This window comes from Apteryx mantelli, chromosome 2 (genome assembly GCF_036417845.1).
Source record: "Apteryx mantelli isolate bAptMan1 chromosome 2, bAptMan1.hap1, whole genome shotgun sequence".
Lineage (NCBI taxonomy): Eukaryota > Metazoa > Chordata > Aves > Apterygiformes > Apterygidae > Apteryx > Apteryx mantelli.
In genome coordinates this window covers 171,157,014-171,177,956 of record NC_089979.1, presented here as the reverse complement: position 1 = coordinate 171,177,956, position 20,943 = coordinate 171,157,014, and positions in this window count along the sequence as shown.

Genomic DNA, 20,943 nt, shown 5'->3' with positions numbered 1-20,943 from the left:
GGAATCCAGGCTAAAAGGACACTGCATGACTCTGATTTATCCACCTAGCGCTGACCAAGGGTGCAGATTTCCAAATGTGGCCACCACGCTCCAGGCAAACTTGTGGTCTTAAACGCATTGTGTGTGACCACCTGCCTCTGAACTTGGTTCTCCTTGGTCCGCTGGATGGGAAAAACCATCCGCAGCCCCTGCCCCTTCCCAAAGCACAGAGCTGCTTGGAGGAGTCACAGAAACCTGCAAAGTTGTCTGCCAAAACGCTGATGCTGTAAGACGTTGCTTTAAACCAGATTGTAGCTAGGGAGCTTGTCTTTGACTTGGAAACTATTTCTTTCCTACACAAAGGCAGATCAGAGCAAATTCACTGAGAGCAGGCTAAAAAAAGGAGGCTGTACAGAACAATATCCAGATCCAGTGCATTTGTGATGGGAACAAAGTCAAACCTCAGCCCAGGCAGCTGTGAAATATGGAGGTTGTAATGTGGATATGGGTTCGGCCATGGGAAACTGCTGGAATTTGTCCTGAGATCTCTACCAAGTCACATCCCTGGTTTCTTAAATACCACTTTGCACTTAAAGATTTGGTGAATCTTTTGAACTCTTTTTTTCAACATTTTTACATGTACATATTATTTGCATTTTTCTGCTCAGACATTTTTACATTAAACCCAGAAATGTTCCACTCCTGTGGTATTTGAGGTTGCTAGTTTTCAAATAGCTATGACTCACGCCACTAACTAGGTTTACCTATATTCACCTTTAGGTAGTCTTTAGGTAAAACTGAGGCCACATTTCAGGGCTTTCCCACCATCATGGAGTAAGAAGTTGCTACCTTTTTTTGCTTTTTTGCTGTTTTTTCTTTTCTTTTCTTTTTTTAATGAAGCCTGATATATTTAAGTAGTCGCAGGAATCCAGGAGCTGGAACTATTGGGGGAAAAAAAGCCAGACTTGCAATAATAAATTGGCAGTTACGGAAGAGCAGGCCTGTGGTTTGCTATATATACTTGTGTCTGATCTGTTTGGCTCTCGTCTGAACTAGATCATTGAGGGGATTACTGCTTTATTTGCAATGCACCAAACATATCTTTGGTATGAAAATTATAATCATACAGATGTGTTCCTTGGTTTGCATCCTGCACACACATACCTCACAGTAAATCAGAAACAGCTTTGTGAAAGGAAACAGATTTACATGGGAGTAAAACCGGAGTCTATCTTTGCGCCCACTGTACATAATTCTATCAGACACTGAGATTTGTTTGACTTCCTCTGATTGACTACTGAGCTAATGTTGATATTAGTAGCTACTGCGGACGAAATATAGCCAGAGCTACTGCCAGCTTACATTTAACCAAGGATGATGGATTATTGTTGGGGTGGGATTCACCTCAGCTAATTTTATACTTCTGTATTTTAGTTAGACAGCCCCAGACTTGGCAGAGGACTCGCGCTCCTTTCAGTGACACAAAGCAGAGAGGAGAAGATCCCTCATTAATTTTCCCCTCTTTCCCCCATTTTTTCATTAAATTGAGAAGTTCATCTGAACTCTCAGAAGTCAGATTTTTAGCACCTTTTTGTGGATGGAAGATGAGGAAAGTAGGGAAAAAAAAGGATGAAAATGCATTGAAATTTCTGTTAGTTGCTCTGGTAGTAATGGGCTTTCTGTGCAGGAGAGTGACAAGACAGCTGACTGTGTTTGGGCAATCTGGTGGTGGAGTCCTTATCTTCACTAGACAGATTTGGTGTGGTTTTTTTTAAAGGTCAAGTGACTAGGTGAAGAGGTCTGTTTGTGAGCTTAGCCAGGGTGCAGCATGACAGAGAATATAGGTATTTATACTCTCAAATCGTCTTTGAAAATGTCTCGGTTTGCCAGAAGCTGTGAAAATGTTCACGAGATGCTTTACCAGCTCTCATGACTAACTCCTCTTCCTGAAGCGAGAGCTGGCAGACATCTTTCAGCACAGAACTGCTATTTTTGATGAAGACAAAATATTTTGCAGAAACGTCACTTTTGTTAAGCTGTCACAGGGAAAAATTTAAAAGCAAATTCTTGTTTTGCAGGCTTTGTACAGAACTCTTTTTTTCCCCCTCAATTTCAAAATATTTCGTGAAATGTCCTTAGTACTACCCTGCTATTGCTGGTTGAAATACAGTATTTGTTGTTTAGAAAAATTAAGGACAGCTGCTTCTTAGCACTTGCTAAAGCTTCTTATCTTTTCTGGATCCAAGTGTCTTCTGTCTGTGTTAAAATGAAACAGCATGACACATTCTCAGTTTGCAAGAAACTTCAAAAGCTTGTTTCTGTTCGGAACAAAATACATATTTGTTAATGTTAGTTTCCCATAAAATAGAAATGTTGAGTTTTGACCAGCTGGATTTGAAATCGTGAATACTTATCTCTGTTTGTCGAGCCGCACACATAAAGGGATCGACTGACTTTCCCAACAACAAAACTTCAGCACCTTAATTTACCAATGTATTAATCTCTCTCTCTTCTGGATCCATTATGCACTGATTTTTTTTTTTACTTACATAACAACCCCCTTTTTTTCCCCCCAACATTAACCTTAATCCTATAAGCTTTACGTGACAAAAGGTTCCAAAGAAGAGGGAAGATGGGGAATACTCAGTGCTTCAAAGAATCGTGATTTGATCTGTCATTCTGAATATGAAAGCATCCTAAGGGAATACAGCCAGAATGTCTCATTTAACAACACTATAGCAAGCAGGCTTTACAGTCATATGCCACACAGTTTCAGTAGTTTCACAGAACCTAATGTTTTACTGGGTAAATATATTTAACTTCTATTAAGAACACATCAGTGGACTGATTTGCCAGATAAAACATACTCATCCTCTGGGATAGAAACAACAATGTTGTGTGGATGTGTGCATTCAGATCAGTCCTGTTAAAAAGTTGGTGAAATGTGGCAGGAGAAGCTAGTTTAATATAAAAGGTTTTCTCTCTGTCACTGACAAGTATGTGCCCTGCTATATTTACTGCTTTACAGCTGTTCAGATACATAGGATGGGATTTATCTTATCTAAATTTAGCCACCAAAATGTTAGACAGCTGGAATCTCAGCTATTTGAGGGATTAGCATAGACAAATTTTCTATGGTAGATGCTTTAGCTAGGCAAAATTTCCTGGGATGATTCCTAACCATCATGTAGGATCTGAAGGTTCAGGCTTCTATTCAGCATAGGCAAAGGCTGAAAGAAGTTGAGGAATTGAAGTTAAGCAAACACACTTGTTTGACGTCTGTCTGAGTGGGTCAGAAAATAAGAGCTTCAGCTGGGAATTTGATCGGTGTCTAATCATACTGCAATGTGTACGTTGTTAATGACAGTGAATTAGAAAGAATTTATTTGCCTTTGCAAGTATTCGATGCTGCGTGGAGTGAGAAGATTCCCTAAAGTGGCAATAGGACAGGCACAGTGATCTCACCTCAGATACTGCCTGACCAGAAGGCAGGAAGGTATTTTACCCTCTGGCTCCCGTTTATATGAATACAAATTAGTCACTCACTTATGTTTAAGGATGAGGGTCGTAATGTTCTTAAATTGCCTTATCCCTAGGATGGCCCCAATCGCCAGCTGTTCTGAGAACTTTGTATTATAATGTGAAAGAGTAATCAATAAACAAAGCTCTCTGCCTTTCTCCGGGTTCTTATGGGAACATTAATTCTTACTCCAGTATTAGCCATGCTCTTTCATGCTGGGGAATATGTGAAAAAAATTACTTTTAATTAAAACAGCTGTTGTTTCTTCTTCCCACATAAGAAAATGAGGTCCCTGCCCATTAGCTTGTTATATTTACAGGAGACACAGAAAGAGGAAATTCTTCACCCACCATGAACTCTGGGTAGACTTAATGAAATGTAAGTTTCCCCCCTCTCCCCATTCCCTCGTGGACACTGTACTCTACTTGCAAATTAGCTTGGGGTCCCAGAGCCTGAGCAACATCTTTTCACCAACCTAATTTTCGCACATGTTAAGCTCTGTTCCCTTCCTCATCCTTCCCCTCCCTGCACAAATTTCTTTTAGGGGCTGGTTTAAATGGGTAAGCAGAACAGTGAACAAGGCAGCATCCCTGCTGGTGGGACCCCAGGCTGACCTTACTAACTCAAGGTGAGTGGGGACACCTGAGCAGGTGGATGCCTGAGGGACCCTGAGAAAGCGAAGACAGGATGAGTTTGAGGTCAAAGCAGGGACTGGTCCCCTCTTCCTTGCAGGTTTGTTTCCCAAACCAGGAGCTTTACTCCGGCTTTGCTGTTTGTCAGAAAGCAGTGTAAGTGAACAACCATCTGCTTCTCCTGTTGACCTGAGACTCTGCTGTACTTTGCTTCTTGAAACCCCAGACTTGTTTCAAGAGCGGCTAATCCCTGAGGGTCAGGCAGCTTTGTGAATAGCAACTGGAGCAGAGAGGCACCACCACATGATTTACACTGTGGGCTCGGCTATTCAACGGTCTAAAGGACACGACGCCAGCGTCCCCTTGTAAACAGCTAATTATGTTCTTTACATCCCTGTGTTTCTTTTTCCCAACGGCTTCTCCCTCCTACACTCCTAGACTAACTAATTACTTTTATCACAGGCTAAGTATGCAGTCAAGAGGTTCCAGTTGCCATCAGTGGTGTATTTTTAAGCCTTCACAGCTGACATGCCATTTTAAGTGCCAGGCTGGCTTATCCTCAGCCTTCATAACTTTGCATAACCTGTGGCAGGGAGGCATGAAGATGAAGGGAGAAGGAATGATTTAGCCCAGCAAAGTAGAGTCCAGACCAATGGGAGACATGGGTTGGGTCCAGTAGCAATGGCAGGGAGGTGAAGGTCGTGAAAGCTTAACTCTGCAGATGCAGGAGGGAATCCAGCCCAGAAGAAGGAAGGGATGGAACAGGGCCTATAGATTATCTGATGAAGATCAAGAGAAGGATCTGAGGATCACAGAGGAACAGAAGGAGTTTCTATGTAACAAGGAAATCACATTTCTGGCCTTCTCTTGCTCTTGTGCATTTTCTTCTGCCTCTGCTGCTGGTCTGGTTCAGCCATGACTCGTGGTTGTCCTCAGCAAAGGCAGTTATTTAGATGTTATGGCAAGGTGACAGGGCTGCCCTATCTCTGGACACAAGCCCTGCTTTGAAACTGGAATAGCACCCTGATATTCCCTTTCCCACTTTCATATCCTCACTGTTGCCAACCCAAATATTTATGAATTTAGCTTTCCTCCTCTTTACACTTCCTTTCGTTCCTGCCAAGGACACTTTGCGGCATGAGCATTCAAGTCCTTCCTGAAACAAGCAGCTACCCTTAAAGAAGGCTGCTCATCACTCCACCCCTCCTTCCAAGACTTTCCATCATGGATGTTAATTTTCCTCACACATTTATGCCAGAAGAGATATCACCTAGGAACATCTGTGCATCCTAAAGACAGACTAGATGCAGATATGTGACTGAGACCAAGCTGATCTATTCCTCACACATAAGAATTAAGAGGAGGGCTGGCTTGTTTTCTTGACCCTCGTGTTAGCCAGAGACAAATTTCCTCCCACTCTTTCTTCCTGCTTTGCTCTTACTGACTGTTTTATGTGTGACCCTGCTGACAAGATGAAGCAGGGCCTCCTAAAACTCCTTATGACTTTGTGTGACACACCACAACTTCTGAAGAGAGATGGTGAACTAATGATACAGTCAAGTCCGTAGAGTCCATAGTAAGGTCAAATCCAGCAATCTTTCCGCACAAAAGCCCATGAGAGTTAATTATATCTGATTATTGATTATTTGTATTGCAATTTACCTGAAGTAAAGAACTTCTGAGTTTGTACAGCCCAAGGTACAACAGGATGGCAGTTAAGACTGGGAGATTTTAGTTGCTGTAACAATCAATGCGGTGTCCAAATACTCTTGTAGGGTAAAAGAGGCTATCCATGAGCAGAAGTATTGATGTCACTGACAGCTTTGAATGTGGGTGTGCGTGATGACATCTGTAGCGGCTCTCCTCCGGGATGTGAATAATCCAGCAGGTAGTAGCTTTCAGTTACTTGTGCTTCTGTCTGGATTTAAACCAGGGCCAAGAGGTTTGTGCTTCACTGCCTTCCAGAGCTGCCTGGGGTTTTACAGTATTCTGCATTTTATGCTGCAAAATGTCTCTACTGCATATTCAAAGTGGCTTATGAGCTTCTGTGTGCACAACTCATTCTGGCTGCAATGGAAATAATGCACCTTTTAAAAGCTAACTGCCATTTAAATAAGTACCCACTAGATTACAGTAGCTCCGATCAGAAGCTCATTTTTAAAAACTGATAAAGAAAACATTGACGTGCTGAAAAAATGACCTGAAGATAAATGCTGTTAAAGTTTTTTATTTTTATACTCCTTATTTTAATGAGGTAATAATTGAGAATGTTATGCAGATACAATTGCATTGGGTAATTTCATTTGTATCTTACCTCATCATTTTTCTTCCTCTAGGATTTCCTTCCATTGGGTTCTGGGGAATTTATACTATGCAAAATGTTTTCTTGGTATGGAAGACAGGACAACTGGTGAAGATGTGTTTTGTAAACTTGTCTTGGCTATCAGAACAAAGTTATGGTAAGCACACAAACTTGGTGATTTTCTGTTGGTATGCAATATGCCTAGCAATCTGAAATTCCTCCATGTGCAATCAAATGTGTTTCTGGTTGCTTTGGACTATTCGAGATGACAAGCACAAACTTAGAGGTTGCTTTTCTTTAGGTAAAACATATCTTGAAATCATAATTGCCCAGGGACATTTCATATGCAGCTGTTACAGCAGAAAGCAGAACAAATGAATGCAATACCCCAGAATACTAAGTATTTGCAGAGGGGAAGGAGCACAGTTTCAATATCCTCCACATTTTCTGGTCTGCAAAAAAATTCCCTGTGTGTTGAAGTATACAGAAAGCGTTCATAATTGCTAAGCTCCCTCCTTAGTTCATGAAGAGAGATAGATACATCCAGAATGGGTCTCACCCAGTCTTAAAATCAGAACATAAGGTCAGTCACGGTTAGCCAAGCCATCTAGCCAGTTTTGGGAATTGGTCAGTTACTGCTCTAAGATACCTGTTTATCCAGACCGCTGGAGTCAAGAAACTTGACTGCACATATTTCTAATATGCTCCTTAGAGGAAGCTCCAGGTAGCTACTGGTATTAGGTCTGTGGATTATGCTTCCTCCTTTTCTCCCTTTTCTTCGGCACTTTGGTGCCAAGTTCTCCGTGCGAAGGACCCAGGGTTTCCTTTCTGGGAATGTGTTCAGTAATTTTGCAGTTACTGACCTGAGGGAATCTGTCATGGTGCGTCTAGTGTTGAAGGAAATAATAGTACCTACTGGGGGTATCTGGAAACTCCTATGAGAGGGTTAAGTGCATATAGCCAGCTGCAAAACATAGTTATACTTGACATTTTCCTGACTGCTAGGGGTAGGATTCATCTCACTCCAAATTTAAGCATCTAGCCTATGCAAGTCATCGAGGTGCCTTAGACGGGGAGAAAGGCAAGTACTCTGAGAGTGGATCACCTAGCTTAGACACTTGTGTCAACACACGTTTACTGATGTTAAATGTTTACATGGATTCAAAACATGAACAAGTTAATGGCAGAAAAAAACCCAACAACTGGGGGTTACTGAATACAAAGACATCCACTCTGGCTCAGCAAGTCCCTGAGGCAGAAATGTTTGGAATGTATTTTGAGGATGTATACTTGTCTTGATCTTATATCCTTCCTAGGCATTTACTGTTGATCGATTTTCTAGAAAGGCTGAACCAGATGGACCACAGGTCTGGCACTCTGTGGTTACTCTTATATTCTTATTTCCTTCGAGTGGGATGGAACACCCTCTGGAGGTGCCTATCTGTCTTATTGGGTAGAGAGAGCCTAGATCTGCTGTGGATCTCACCTTTCGTGCCCTTGCTAGTTCCAAACAGATTTATCTTCTTCTCATAGAAAGAACCGCCTGTGTTTTCTAGACTACATGTGGTCTGCCTTTGACTGGTAATTTGGCCCTCATGCCTAGCACAGCTGTTCTGTGTGATGCTCTCTGAGACGCTCCGCCAGGGATAGACAGAAGGGCTCCTTTATTTGCTGAACTGTCCCGACCACTGCTATAATCCACTGTTCTCCCCACAGCTCACGTCATGATGGACAGGAAAGGCTTTGCCATGTTGACACTGGGTGGTTTCCCTGGCATCTGATTAACCTGTGATGGCTTTTCCACCTCTTGGAGCAAGGGTGGGTAGATAGTGGAAGACATAGTATTCCAAGGAGTGATACTCAAGGCTGAGCCACAGGGTGAGATTTTCTTGTGTAGGTCTTGCAGGAGATAACAATGACTCTGAAAGGCCTTTCTGCTTCTTTCAAGTTTTCGCTTGATCCAAAAAGGCCAAAATACAGTATTTTTCTGGGCTGTCTTTTTAATGACTAAACCTCAGATCCAAGGGTTTATACTCATAGGCAATCATTTCTACCCATGAACGTGATACTGCCCAACAACCTTGATCAGAAGTTTCTATTTCTTTACATAAAATGGCAGGATCTCTCCCAGTCTCAAGACAAAGATGCCGCATCAACAGGTCATCTAATACCAAAGCAACAAGCCTGAGACTCTCAAGCTGTCTGCAACATGTACTTGTCACACGGCAACACAGCAGTCCTTGTTCCTTATGAGCAATTTCTTTCACTCACCCAGCAAAATCTCCTATATAAGTGGGATGGTGGAACATGCTGTTAAATGTTTATTACTGAAAATTTGAGGGAAACCACATGGATTTGCTAGACAAGACTTACAAAAACAAGTCGCAGTAAAAACCTTTATAGCATCTCCCCCAGCACCCAAACATAGACTTCCTTTTTGTTTGTGAAACATATGCGCAAACTGATAGGCAAAATTTGCCTCTGTAAGCTAAATGACAAACATCCATTTCTGCCTCTGTTCATATGCACCAGATGAAGAGCTTTCCTGTTGCCACTACATTTGAAAAATTAACATTCAATACGCAACAGAGATTTTCACTGCATGGGGCACAGTTGCAGTAGGAAACAGAGAGGGAATGTTATGTTGCTAGTACAAATTCCTTTTATTTTACTTCCCTTCTTTCCCCTTCCACGTTGGGAAAATTTCCTCAGAAAATCAATAGGTTTGATTCTGACATCATATTGGACAATTATAAATGGTCAGATTATCACAGCTTAATGACTTACTGGTGACAGACCTCATAAACTTATTTCAAATGCCAAACATGGTTCACTGAGTAAAGGAATTTTACTTTGCATGGTGACAGATTGGAACATGTGCAAATATAGTGACTTCTTCACTTGCATTGTCCTTTCAACCTCATTTACATTCAAACTAATACTACTCAAGTCTGCAGATGAAGAGATATATTATTTGATTTTTTTTTTGTATTACAGTATTGTACTTGAATGGAAGCAATTCTCCATTGTGCTTGTTGTTGTATAAACTTGAAATAGTTGAAAGTTCCCAAGAAAAAATGAAGAGAATCTTCAGTGTTAAAATAAAAAAAAAAGATAGATGGCACTCTGAAGAAAGGGCTAAAAAGATATGCTCAAGTTCTCAGTGTCCAAGCCAGATAGATAGATGGACCAAACAGTCAGAGGTTTAAGTTGCAGTACTGACGAATTAGTTAGGCACCCGTGAAAAACAAAAAAAATCCCCCCAAATATTGTAATGATGTGGGGAAGGAAACATTCTGTGCATTACCTGGGAAGACAGAGAAGTCCCCATCCCTGCAAATTTTAGGCACGCACCTGCCAGGAATGGCAGGTAGACTCAATTCTGTCTTGGCACAGGAGAAATAAAGGAGATGATTTCCTGAGATTTCAACCAACTCTCCAACTGCACAGCAATGGTTAGTTTTGTAAATATTTTGTTAATTCTCCATTTGCTTTTCTTGGCATAGGCAGGAAAGTGAAGATTAGTTAGGATGGAGATTTATAAACAAGATTAAGATCAGGCCTAATGGAGCAAAAGGGACTCTAGTAACTTTGCTGTTTGACAGGTCCCATCCAGTTTGCTCCCATATGTCATGTAGTGCTAATAAAGAATTTCCTGTTGGAAGAACACTCTCAGTAAGTGCTGCTTGAAACAAACCTAAACAGGATAAACTGATTTTGTTGTTCTTTGGGGGAAAGATGAAATCCTATAAATACATTTTAATTACACATGATCATTTTCATTTCTGTGTTCACATACGTGCAATGATTTGCCTTTTACCTGATGGAACACAAGACAAAATGCTAGAGTCAGAAGTGCAGGAAAATGGTTTTGCAACTGCGTTAAGTAGGTAATTCCTATGACAAGATGGGTAGTGCTGAAGCAGCTTCCATGGAAGCAAGGAGAGAGGACAGATGGAGTGAGAGGGAAATATTGATTCTTCTCTCTTTGACCATCCACCATGAAGACTGAAATTTTTCTTGCTCTTTCTCTGCTTCCACCTTCTATCCCCTCCTGGCTGTTTGCTACAGTTCCTTCGTTGAGGTTAACTGCCTTCACAGTTTTGCTAGTGGGGCAGTTCATGAGAGTATTACCTTTCACCACAAAGAAGGACAGATGAAGGCAGTAACTCAGCTCCCCTCCTGCCAGTCCCCCTTGTCTTTACTGGGGGAGAGAAGCTGTGCAGGTAGCGGAGTCCTTCTGGCTTGTGAGCTTTGACATGTTTCACGGCCTGCTCAATCATAGCTGCCCTGGACAGGAAGGCTGTTTGATAAGAAGAGCTGGATCCCATCTGTGTGAAGACTTCCTGAGGAACCGAGACCACTGCCAGCCTACCTGCAAGCATAATATGTACAAATCACTGATGCGCTGGGCTCATTGATCTGTGCCATGCCTGGCATGATCAGGAAATGGAAGTGCTCTTTACCAGCTGTGAATCCCGAGCTCTGGATCACAAACAGATGGTGATGGAGAGTCAAGGCATGAGGAAGGAGAGGCATTTTTGGAAAGCATGACCATAGGCAGGAAAAGCAAGTGAGGTGCTGAATAAAGCAACAGAACTACTCATGGGGAGTTGCATGTTAAAGGTGCTTCACACACATGAGGTCATATAAATATGAGCGTATGTCCTGAGCTCAGTTCACTCCCCCGACACACACTCCACCGCTGACACCCTTGATGCTGGGGCACTCTCCGTGGTGATGGCTCCTTCCCAGGGGGTCACCTTGCTCACTGAGCCCATCCAGCTTTCAACATGAGTCCTTCAACGCAAACCAGACCCCTAGGATCAGATGATGGCAATCACTCCCATTGCACCCAAAACACTGTCTCTCAGGGAAAAGATATGTCTGGAATGCACTGTCATTGTATTACAGAGGGGGGCGATTTCACTGCAGGGGATACAGTAACCCCTCCCAAAGCTGTGCGCCGATCAACAGATCACGCCATAGGTTTCTGCTCAGATTGCTTTTGACATGGCTGCCTTTAGATGATTTTAATTAAAACCAGCTGGCCCTAACTATATGTAGCGATTTTTCTTTGGGTTTTGTTGCTTCTTTCTTTCTTCTGTGTAATCTATATAGCTGAAAAGAATTTCTAAAAGAGCAGGAACAAGCAACTGGTGATGATTATCAGCTAATGAGAACAAGAAATAGATGAAAGGGGATGGCAAACCTAACTGAATGGCAGAATATGCCAGGGAACTGGCCACAGGCGAAAGAGCTGTTGAGCTTTGTTTGTTGTAGGGTTGTGACTGGGAACTGAAGCAACTAATTGTCATGCCTGTGTGAAAGAGAGTGTGGGATTAGTTCTGATTCCTAGTGGGAATCCAAACATCCCGGTAGATGCAGAAAGACCATCTAGTCCCAAGTCAGGAACTATATTACATGTATGCTCTTCCTGACAAAAGTTCGTTTAAGCTCACCTCAAAGCTTTCCAGTGGTGGAAACCTCTCCATAACATGGATTCCAGCATGTGGCATTCATTCTGGCACAAACTTTCTCTTAATATTTAAGCAGAAAGCTTAACCGTTCTGCAATTTAAGCTCATGATTATCACAGACATTGAGAACATTCAGCATTCTCTGAAGTAGTGTGTTTTTTCATGTGTTTGAAGGATATCAAGTTCTTGCCTTCTCTTCCCCCCTCCGCCCTCTCATTCTTTAGCCCAGACAACCCCGCTTCACTCAGTCTCTCAGCTCATATTATCTAGATCTCTGTTTTGTGGCAGCGTCTGGGGGAAGTCCCCCTCCCAACCCCACACAAACAGCAAACCTTCTTCTGTGCCTGTCTCAGGCCATCTGTCTCTTTGTCTACAGGGTCTGATGGGTTGCAATGGGGGTGAGAAGGGTGGGCTGCATAGCACGTGTCCATTCCCACTTCACAAGACTAGGAGCTCACCCCTTACCAACCAGTACTCATCGGAAACAATTTACACTACTGGAAGCCCCTTCCCTTTCTCCCTCCCTTTATATCAACTTCTGAGCTAGCTTATTAACAAGTTAGATGGTCATATGGCTCCTATTATCCTGTGATCTGAGCAACACCCATCTCTACATCTAACACCTTGTGAGCGGTGGCTGGGGATCTGACGTTTTGTGAAATCATGAGTTTCACAGCTGGTGAAGCAGAAGGGAAAATCTGGTAAACTATGTTTTATGGGAACAGGGAGAACAATACTGTCATCAGATTACACTTAGATTTTCCCTCTTGACAGTCCAGATGTGAGTGAGGGTGACGTGTTGTTTTGTTTCAGCCTGTGTAGCGCTCTTCTGAATATGACTATTCTCACTGAAGTTGTCATTCAACGTGACACAACTGCGACAAAAATAAACTCTATGAGGCTTGGAAAACCCACCTGGAAGGTTCTCTGTCTGACTCATTTTTTTCTTCTTAAGCTCCCCCTTTTTGTGTAGTTTCCCTAAGGTATCTGAGTGGCTGTGTCTGGGGAAAGTTGCCCAGCAGACTGGCACTGAATGAACAAAGTTCATAAAACTGATTGCCACAAGTAGTTGTAGACTTTTTTCTCTCTCTACAGATTTTTCTACCAGGTGAGGATGGGAAAGGGGATTTTATCAGTATCCACTTCCGTGTAGTAATCTGCATTCATTTCATCAGGATTATCATATAAGTTTAGGTAAATCGCAGAAAATAATTGTAGTCAGTGACATCTTTTGAAGATGCACTGAACAAGTTATTTTTGTTTAATATTCCCATTGGAAGGTAAACAAGACTTGTGACTACACCTACATTACAAGAGATTGGGATCCTGTGGAACTGAGTCTTGTTCACCAGGCAGATCTTTCCCTGCCTAGTCAAAAATCTGCTGCGAGGGCAACAGCTAAGGACTGCACGACTCCCCAGGTCACAGCTCAACACTAGAAAATCATTAACATCTCGAGCTTACAGGCAAATCTCTCTGTGTTACTTTGATTCTCCTTTTCCATGTTCTGGATCTCCTTTACCCTATCAGAAAGACTTTTATCCTACCAGAAAGACTTTACGTCTTCCTCTACCATGCTTTCAGTGCCAGGAATTTCAGGAATCTTGCCTCTATTCAGTGCTCCTGTCAGAAAATACGGAAGCAACATAAAACCCCCTGGTCATTCAAGAACAAAATTGACAGGCAGATTTGGAATATTTTTTAAATAACAATGTTATTGTTTTCATATTGGCTGTTTACATAATGTGATTTTGTATGTGTGATATACACAGATTAATATATATGTGCATTCATAAACACAAACATCTCCTTGACAGCTTCATTGAAATGTATTATTTTTCACTTCCTGCTACATGCCTATATATTTACACACAAACATGCACATATTCATAGGCATGTGTGTCACAACACAAACACACAAATATATATATTTCCCCTTCAGATAAGCCAGTGTAGCAAGCCAGAGAGCAAGCAAACTTTGGTTTCAGAACCTCAGAACATTCTTACAGAACCACGTTTGGGTTTTTGGAAATACTTTAAAATGGTCAAGCGTGTCTCTGGTTTATTGACGTCAACAAGTATGAATTGGAGTCATTCTTTCCAGGAACCATCCTCTTCTATTACATCCTTGTGGTGAGCTATAAAACCGAGGCTGTGACTGGTCTGGGCTACTGGAGATCACGTCTCTTGTCCGGTCAGCTGGAGTCCAGGGTTCGCTTGTGTGCTTGGTGCCAGGGTATGTAAGCCTTGATGTGCTTTCACACATCCTCTTGGGATCTTGACAGGGACACCCAGTGTGTCTTCAGCTGCTGTCAAATGCCGACCACTGGTGATAGGTTAGTATTTTTTAGGGCAGAGGGAATTGCCTTTCTGTGTCCTGGATGCAGGATTTCTTGGAGACAACACTTACTGGCTGTGACTCATTAGCTGCTTCTGAAGCAGGCGGATACCCCCTGTGGGTATCACATCGCAGAGAGGCACATACCCCACTGTCTCCTCAGGGGCTGTGGGTCCAACTTCATGTTTCCTGTATCCTCGCCCAAAAACATCCTTTGGCCTTCTTCCATACAATATCATCTCTGGAGAAACTCTTGGAACTGAAACTGGACAGGATCAGGCTGTTTTATGTCTTTTTATTTGATTATATCACTATTTGCTACAGAGATCTGGGATCTTCTTTTTGAGGGTGGCACTGTTCATTTTAACTTTTGATTTCACCTGCTTCCTCCAAAACACTTAGAGCAGCTCTGTGTCTTGGTGGGAGGGATGGACCATTAAATTTATCCTACACAAACCAGCGCAATCCTGTAAGCTCCAGGCACCCTTGGCATCTCTTTAAACAAAAAGCTGGAGGAGTAAGAAAACCTAAGACTGGAACGTCAGTCCTTTGGTGTCCCACGTGTCTTCTAATAACCCAGTCGTAGGACCAACACAATTTACGCTCCACCTACATTCATTTTCCCACTACAAAGCAGAGTCATTTTGGTCTCCTAGGCCAGGACAGACAGGCAGACTTGGCAGATGCCTGGCAGGTCAACATACTAAAGCCACTTGGGACAAATGTATGAGGATTATATCAAAAGGGGAAAAGAGTCTCATAAACACATTCTCCGGGTGAAAGGGTATCCATCATTAGCCTTTGTCTGGGATCAGTGGAGCACAACGTCAGAGAAATAGTCTTCAGGGTAAAGTGACACTTCAGATGTCAGTGATATGTACTGCCCTCCCCAGTGAATAATGCATATTAAATAGAACAGATTGACTGATGGCAAAAAAGTTTTCCAGGTGTCCAAATCTGTCCCTCTCTTATTTCACATGTGATTCTGTGCATGTTAGCAATGGACCAGCTAATCAATGGTAGATCTCATACAGTCTTTAGTCATTAGCTATGCGTTCAAATCTTGTTCCAGCTTCTTTAGTCTGTATGTGGGAAATCTTGCCTGGCACAAGCAAAAAGCTAGGAGAAAGAGAGGGCAGAGTACAAGGAAAAAGGAAAAGAATAGGATAATTTTTGAAGTTGAAGGAAGATTCAATTAGATGTCAAGACCAAAAAGATGTGCATGGTGCACATCTTTTTTAAAATGTCTCAGTCTTCTTAAGAAATGTGCCTGGTGATCAACAAAGAAGTTAAAAAAATAATAGAATAACATGACAACTGAAGCATATCAAGAAATGCAGCTAGAAATATATCCGGGGGCAAGTCCTGGTTATGAATGCTGGCGGGGTTAGCATGGGATCATATTCCCTGTTCGCGGGTTGAACTGTATTTATATAGAGCAAACTGACCAACCGGCAGATCCTAATCTCCAAGTGCCTTGCATATACTTCAACACTAACTTGGCTGCCTGAGCTCAGCTCTTTCCACACCTCCTTGGCTTCTTGAACCACACAGTGCCTGTTGGAGGGTCCCCACATCTCCTTGAGCATGGAGCAAAGCTAGCCCATGAGTCCTTCCATTCCGGGACATTCTCAGCATTCTTTTGACAGTCGACACTATGTGACTATTGTTCCCAAGCTGTAGATCCAGATTGGGTTACAGTCCTTAACAGGGCGGGTTGAATTTCACAACCAGGCCAGAAATTCCACTGCATAAAAAAGGAAGCCGAGTATTTTGGGAAGTGGCATTAATGTTACACGTGTGACATCACAAGAAAAGACTCCATGTTCCCCTTCGATACCCCATCTACTTGTTAAAACAACAACAAAAAAAGATCACAAACACCAGATAAATTATTTTCTGTTAAAAGATTGCTGTGTAGGATTCCATGAGGTATGTTCCCATCATATATGCCCTGTGCTTTCTGTAGGAGCTCTATTCAACTTCCAGGATGTACAGTGAAGGGTGGAAACATCATAAGGAATGTATTTAGTTACTAATTATGTTTGACCCTGGTCATGCCACTTATCTTTCCACTAAGAAGTAAACGTATAGGATAACATTCTGTCTTTCTTCCCCTGTCTCACGTACATATGTTCTGAGTTTTTCTTTCTCTGTGTTTGTAACTATAAAGTTGGGATTGTGGTTTCTGTTAGGATCTCAAGACAGTCATGTGACTCAAATGACAATGATAAATGATAACAAGGTGTAAATTACTTTAATCAGCACTGCAAAAGTTGCCTATATGGTTGTGGCGCAGAATTTTGAATTGCTCTGCTAATAAAAAAAATAGAGAAATGAATAGCAGGGCCAGATCATGAGTCTTTATTGTTCATTTGAAGTTGATAGTGCTCATCTCCAAGGAGGATTTGGCCTACAGGAAGCAGAAATGAGATAAGGCTGGTACATCTATTTTTGGTGCCTGCACAGAAAGTTCCAAGAGAGGCCTGGCTTGATGAAGGCTGTTTCTTGTTATGTGGAATTTCCGCCTTCATCTCCCGTCACATCAAGAGATAATATGAACTCAGAGCTTCCCAAAGCTATGCTTAATGCTATAGCTGTGTATGTCCTGGGAACATCCTCTTAAGAAAGCAGGGCTAGGACTTTGGGAACAACTGAAGTGGAGACAGTTCTCCAGAAAAAAAATCATGCTTATCTCTTGTGCCTCTGCGTCACTCCTAGAGATCAGGAACAGGGCTGTGGGAGTCCAAGGCTCAGACTGTGACCCTTGCTAACTCAAAAGTTTTTGAAACTGCAGCAATAGTGTGGTGCTTGCTACAACTTTACAGTCTGAAATACAATTTTATTTGTCTGGAACTTGTTTCCTGTAACTAGCCATCCTGATTAGTCTTCCAGGCTCCTTGTCTAGTCAATGGAGAGATGTAGATGTCTTTAAAGAGCAATTAAGATAGATTTCCGAGATTTCCATGAGAATGTGCTGAATTGCCCTTTTTCTGTTGAATCCTTTCTATTAGCTGCTGAAAGGGAACCTCGATGAATAATAATACAAAACACTGCATATATCGAGGGGAGGGAGGAAGGAGGGAAGAGTCACTTGTAGATCCAGTGTGGAAGCAAACTTGGCTTTCACATTAATTTGCTGCCTTTTGACCTTTTCTTGGAAAAAAGCAAGTGTCCGTTACAGGCCTGAAAGGATTTTTCTCAAGGTTGGGAGCAAGAGTCTTAATTGCCTGAGGTGAATAACATGGCCAGCGGTCAGACTCTGTAGGTGACCAGGAAGCTTCAGCTGCTGGCAGACTTCATATCAGACTTTGCTCTGGGTGCAAGCATGATTCAACCACTTCAGAACAAATATACGTATTTGATGATGGGCCTAGGTGAACAGGCTTCCCAAAATACTTATTGCATCCGCCTCTAGCATGTGATATACAGCAGAAGTCCTCTTTTTAGTTTAAGTGGTAATAGTTTATGCTAAAGATTTATTTGTTTGCATGTATATATGCAGAGAGGAGTGGGATGTTCAACCTCTTATTGATGACTCCTTCAGGGCAACTGTATGATTAATTATCTCCTGTGTTCAATACCAGGTCAGAGAAGTCTGCTGAAATGACTCATCTCAGACTTTGCTGCGAATCCAGATAAATTGGTGGTTCTCCTGCACCCATCACAGGGCCCTGTTGAGTTGTTTTCCTAGTATAGAGCTAGATCTTTGTGAATTCATTTCAGGTTGCTGGACGAGGGCAGCTGTTACTTTTATAGTTCCTGGGATTGTTTTTCAGTTAACGCCACTGAAAACAACACAGGGTGAGAAAGGAAGAAATCCACCTTTGCACTGCAGCTGTCTCTGGTAGTGGTTTAGCAGGAACTTGAAATGCTCAGCTTTGAAATTTACAGCAGCCACATTGCAGTACAAGTACAAGCAGGGACAGTCAAAGGCTGTAAAAATAGTTGCATTGCCATATGAGCTGCTGATCTCATCCAGTACCAAAAAAGAGAGAGCAAAGGAGCAGAAAGGAGAAGAGTAAAATGCCACAGCTCCATTGAAATGAGCCATGTGGAGCTAGTTTTCCTTCCAGTGGTCTTTGTACGGTTGAAAACACAAGGTAATGATGAAATGGGGTTGGGGGGGACTTCCCGATAAATTGTCTTGTCTCTACCTCTTCTGCCTTTATCACCAGCTCTAGGGTCTGCAAGGTCGCCCTGAAAAGAATTATTTAATTGCCTGCTAAGTAATCAGTGATCAAATTATGGGTAGAAGCCTGTTGTCAACCTGTCAGATCATTTTACTTTGTGCCTAAGAAGATCATGAGCTGACTTGCTCATAGCCCATAAGTATTCAAAGAAGGAGAGTTCTCAGAAAACTTAGAGGCTGTTTAGTCCAAGAGACAAAGGCATAAAAACCTGCTATGGGTGGAGCTGAGGGTTCCCTTTAGAAATAAAGGAATGCATTATTTTTATTCCTTTCCCAGAAGAAAATTGAAAATTGTAATCTCCTCCTGGGGATGAAATGGGCTGTACAGGTTTGGATACTGGAGTTTTCTCACTTTAGTCATCTAAAAGCTAGGCTTCCAGTTTGGACTAGTGTGACTTCCTTTGTTAATAGAAAAAGAGAGGCAACTCTAGAAGGATATTCATCCTACCTGTTGTAAACACCAAAATTTAGAAGGAATTGCACTCTGCGAGTTCTTCTTCTATTTGACAAAGAAAAAACCTAGCTGATTGCCCATCTAAAAGCCAGACAGTTTGTCTCTGCTAAAGTCAAATAATGGAACTGTCCCCTAATGCCTGTAATAGGAACTAGATGATTTTCTGAAAAAAAGAAAATATATCTAAAAGAATCAGGCTATCCTATAGCCTCTAAAATAACTGTTCATTAGGCCTTTTAATTGACCACTAAGACTTTTCTCATCATCAGATCAACAAACTACTGAAAGACTGTGTTGATTTTCACAGGCTTTTACAGGCTTTAGAGCAGGACGTTGAAAGTTTGCTAAATTTGTAATGCACAAAGCATTTCATTTGTGCTGCATGCCCTGTGGTACCTAAATAATCGCAGGGTACATTATTCACCAATTTCCCACCAAATCCCACATCTCTTCAGGAACAGGAGCACACTTCCACTGAATTTTGTGTCACCAGTGCTGCTTGGTACCTTCAGCGTTACATTTTCTGTATAAAAGTTACAGCCTATTTATTTTTTTCCATGATGAACAGCAAACATGTGTTCTCCTGATCCCAATAGTCAAAAAGTAAATGATGGTTACTGCCAGACAATCTACTATTCTGGTCCGTATCCACAGCTGGTATAAATCAGCATAGTTGCCTTGAAGTCAGTGGAGCTCACTGATTTATAGCAGCTGAAGAGCTGGTCCAAAGACAGGCATTTACTCTTCGCTCAAGCTGATGTTCCTATAGGGAGTGGTAGTAATATAGGTCAGGCAAATCATCCTAAAAAAGTGGGAGCAGAAGCAGTAATCTCAGAGCAAATTCTCATATTTACCTTCAATTCTTTCTTCCTCCACCTTCACTCGTAGCAGCTTCCCTTCAGATAAACGTCTGCTCAGGTTGCCCTCCTCATCCCTCCATCTCTACAACTGCTGCTCTTGCAGACACAACTCATTGTGCTCTTTCTTCTCGTATCTTGTATTGTTTTAGCCCTTCAGGTCTTAAGGTGTGGATGGGAAAACTGACCATGTCTACAGTTGACCAGCTCTACAATTGACCAAAAATATGGAGAGAAATGGAGATTTCTTTGAAGTTCCCAGTCTGGGATATTTTTGTTGTTTTTCATTAGCTATTTTTGAGATGCTGTTGCCATTTGAAATATCTGACTTTCTGTTTGCAACTTTGTTATAAAAGTACAGAGGTTGACTAGCCATATGGGCAGATGTGGTTTAGAACTTTCTTCCCTCGTCCAACATCTGACAAGACATCTGCTGTATTGGGGATTGAAGAAGTAAAAAAATAAATCATCTTCTGGTTGCAAATCTTCTAAAAACGCTATTCCTCTGCTCTCTGGGGAAGATACTCAAGCTGTGGCCATCTTACAATTTTAAGGACAGCATTCCTTATTGGGAAAAGTTGCACAACAACTTTTGGTTGAGGAGAGAACATCTTTGACGTGCTCTCAACCTCTCAGTTAAAGATGTCTGGAGGGTTTCCATCAATGGTTGTTTTTCAAGAGATAATTGAAGTTTCAGCTCAAAGATTTATCTTATTTTTATTTTTATCAGAAAAAAAACTGCTACTTTTGGGGGAGGAGGGGAATACACTTTTGTTGAGAAGCCAAGTATCTGAAAGCTGATATGTTTCAGCCCCAAATAGTTCCGTTCAAACATATCACAATGTTATTTCATGCAAGCTGTTCACTTTTCTTAGGTTCTCATTTTTCTCAGAAAGCTGGGGTTCGCCTCCCACTGTACAATCTCCTCTCCTTGCTCTGAAGGGAAATGTAGCAAATTGTAGTAAATGTAGTAAAACTGGGGAGACAGACCTACCAAGGGGAAGGGAATCATAAGGCACCATGGCAGTATTCCCAAACTAAAATGATTCAGATTTTGGCTGGAATATTTCATTTTTACTCATATTTTATTTTTCAAGCTCTTAAGTCCAAATTTTCTGTGGGAAATTGCTTGATGAGCTCTGCTCTCTTTGAAGATTATCCCAACCCATCTCTCAGAAGATACTTATCAT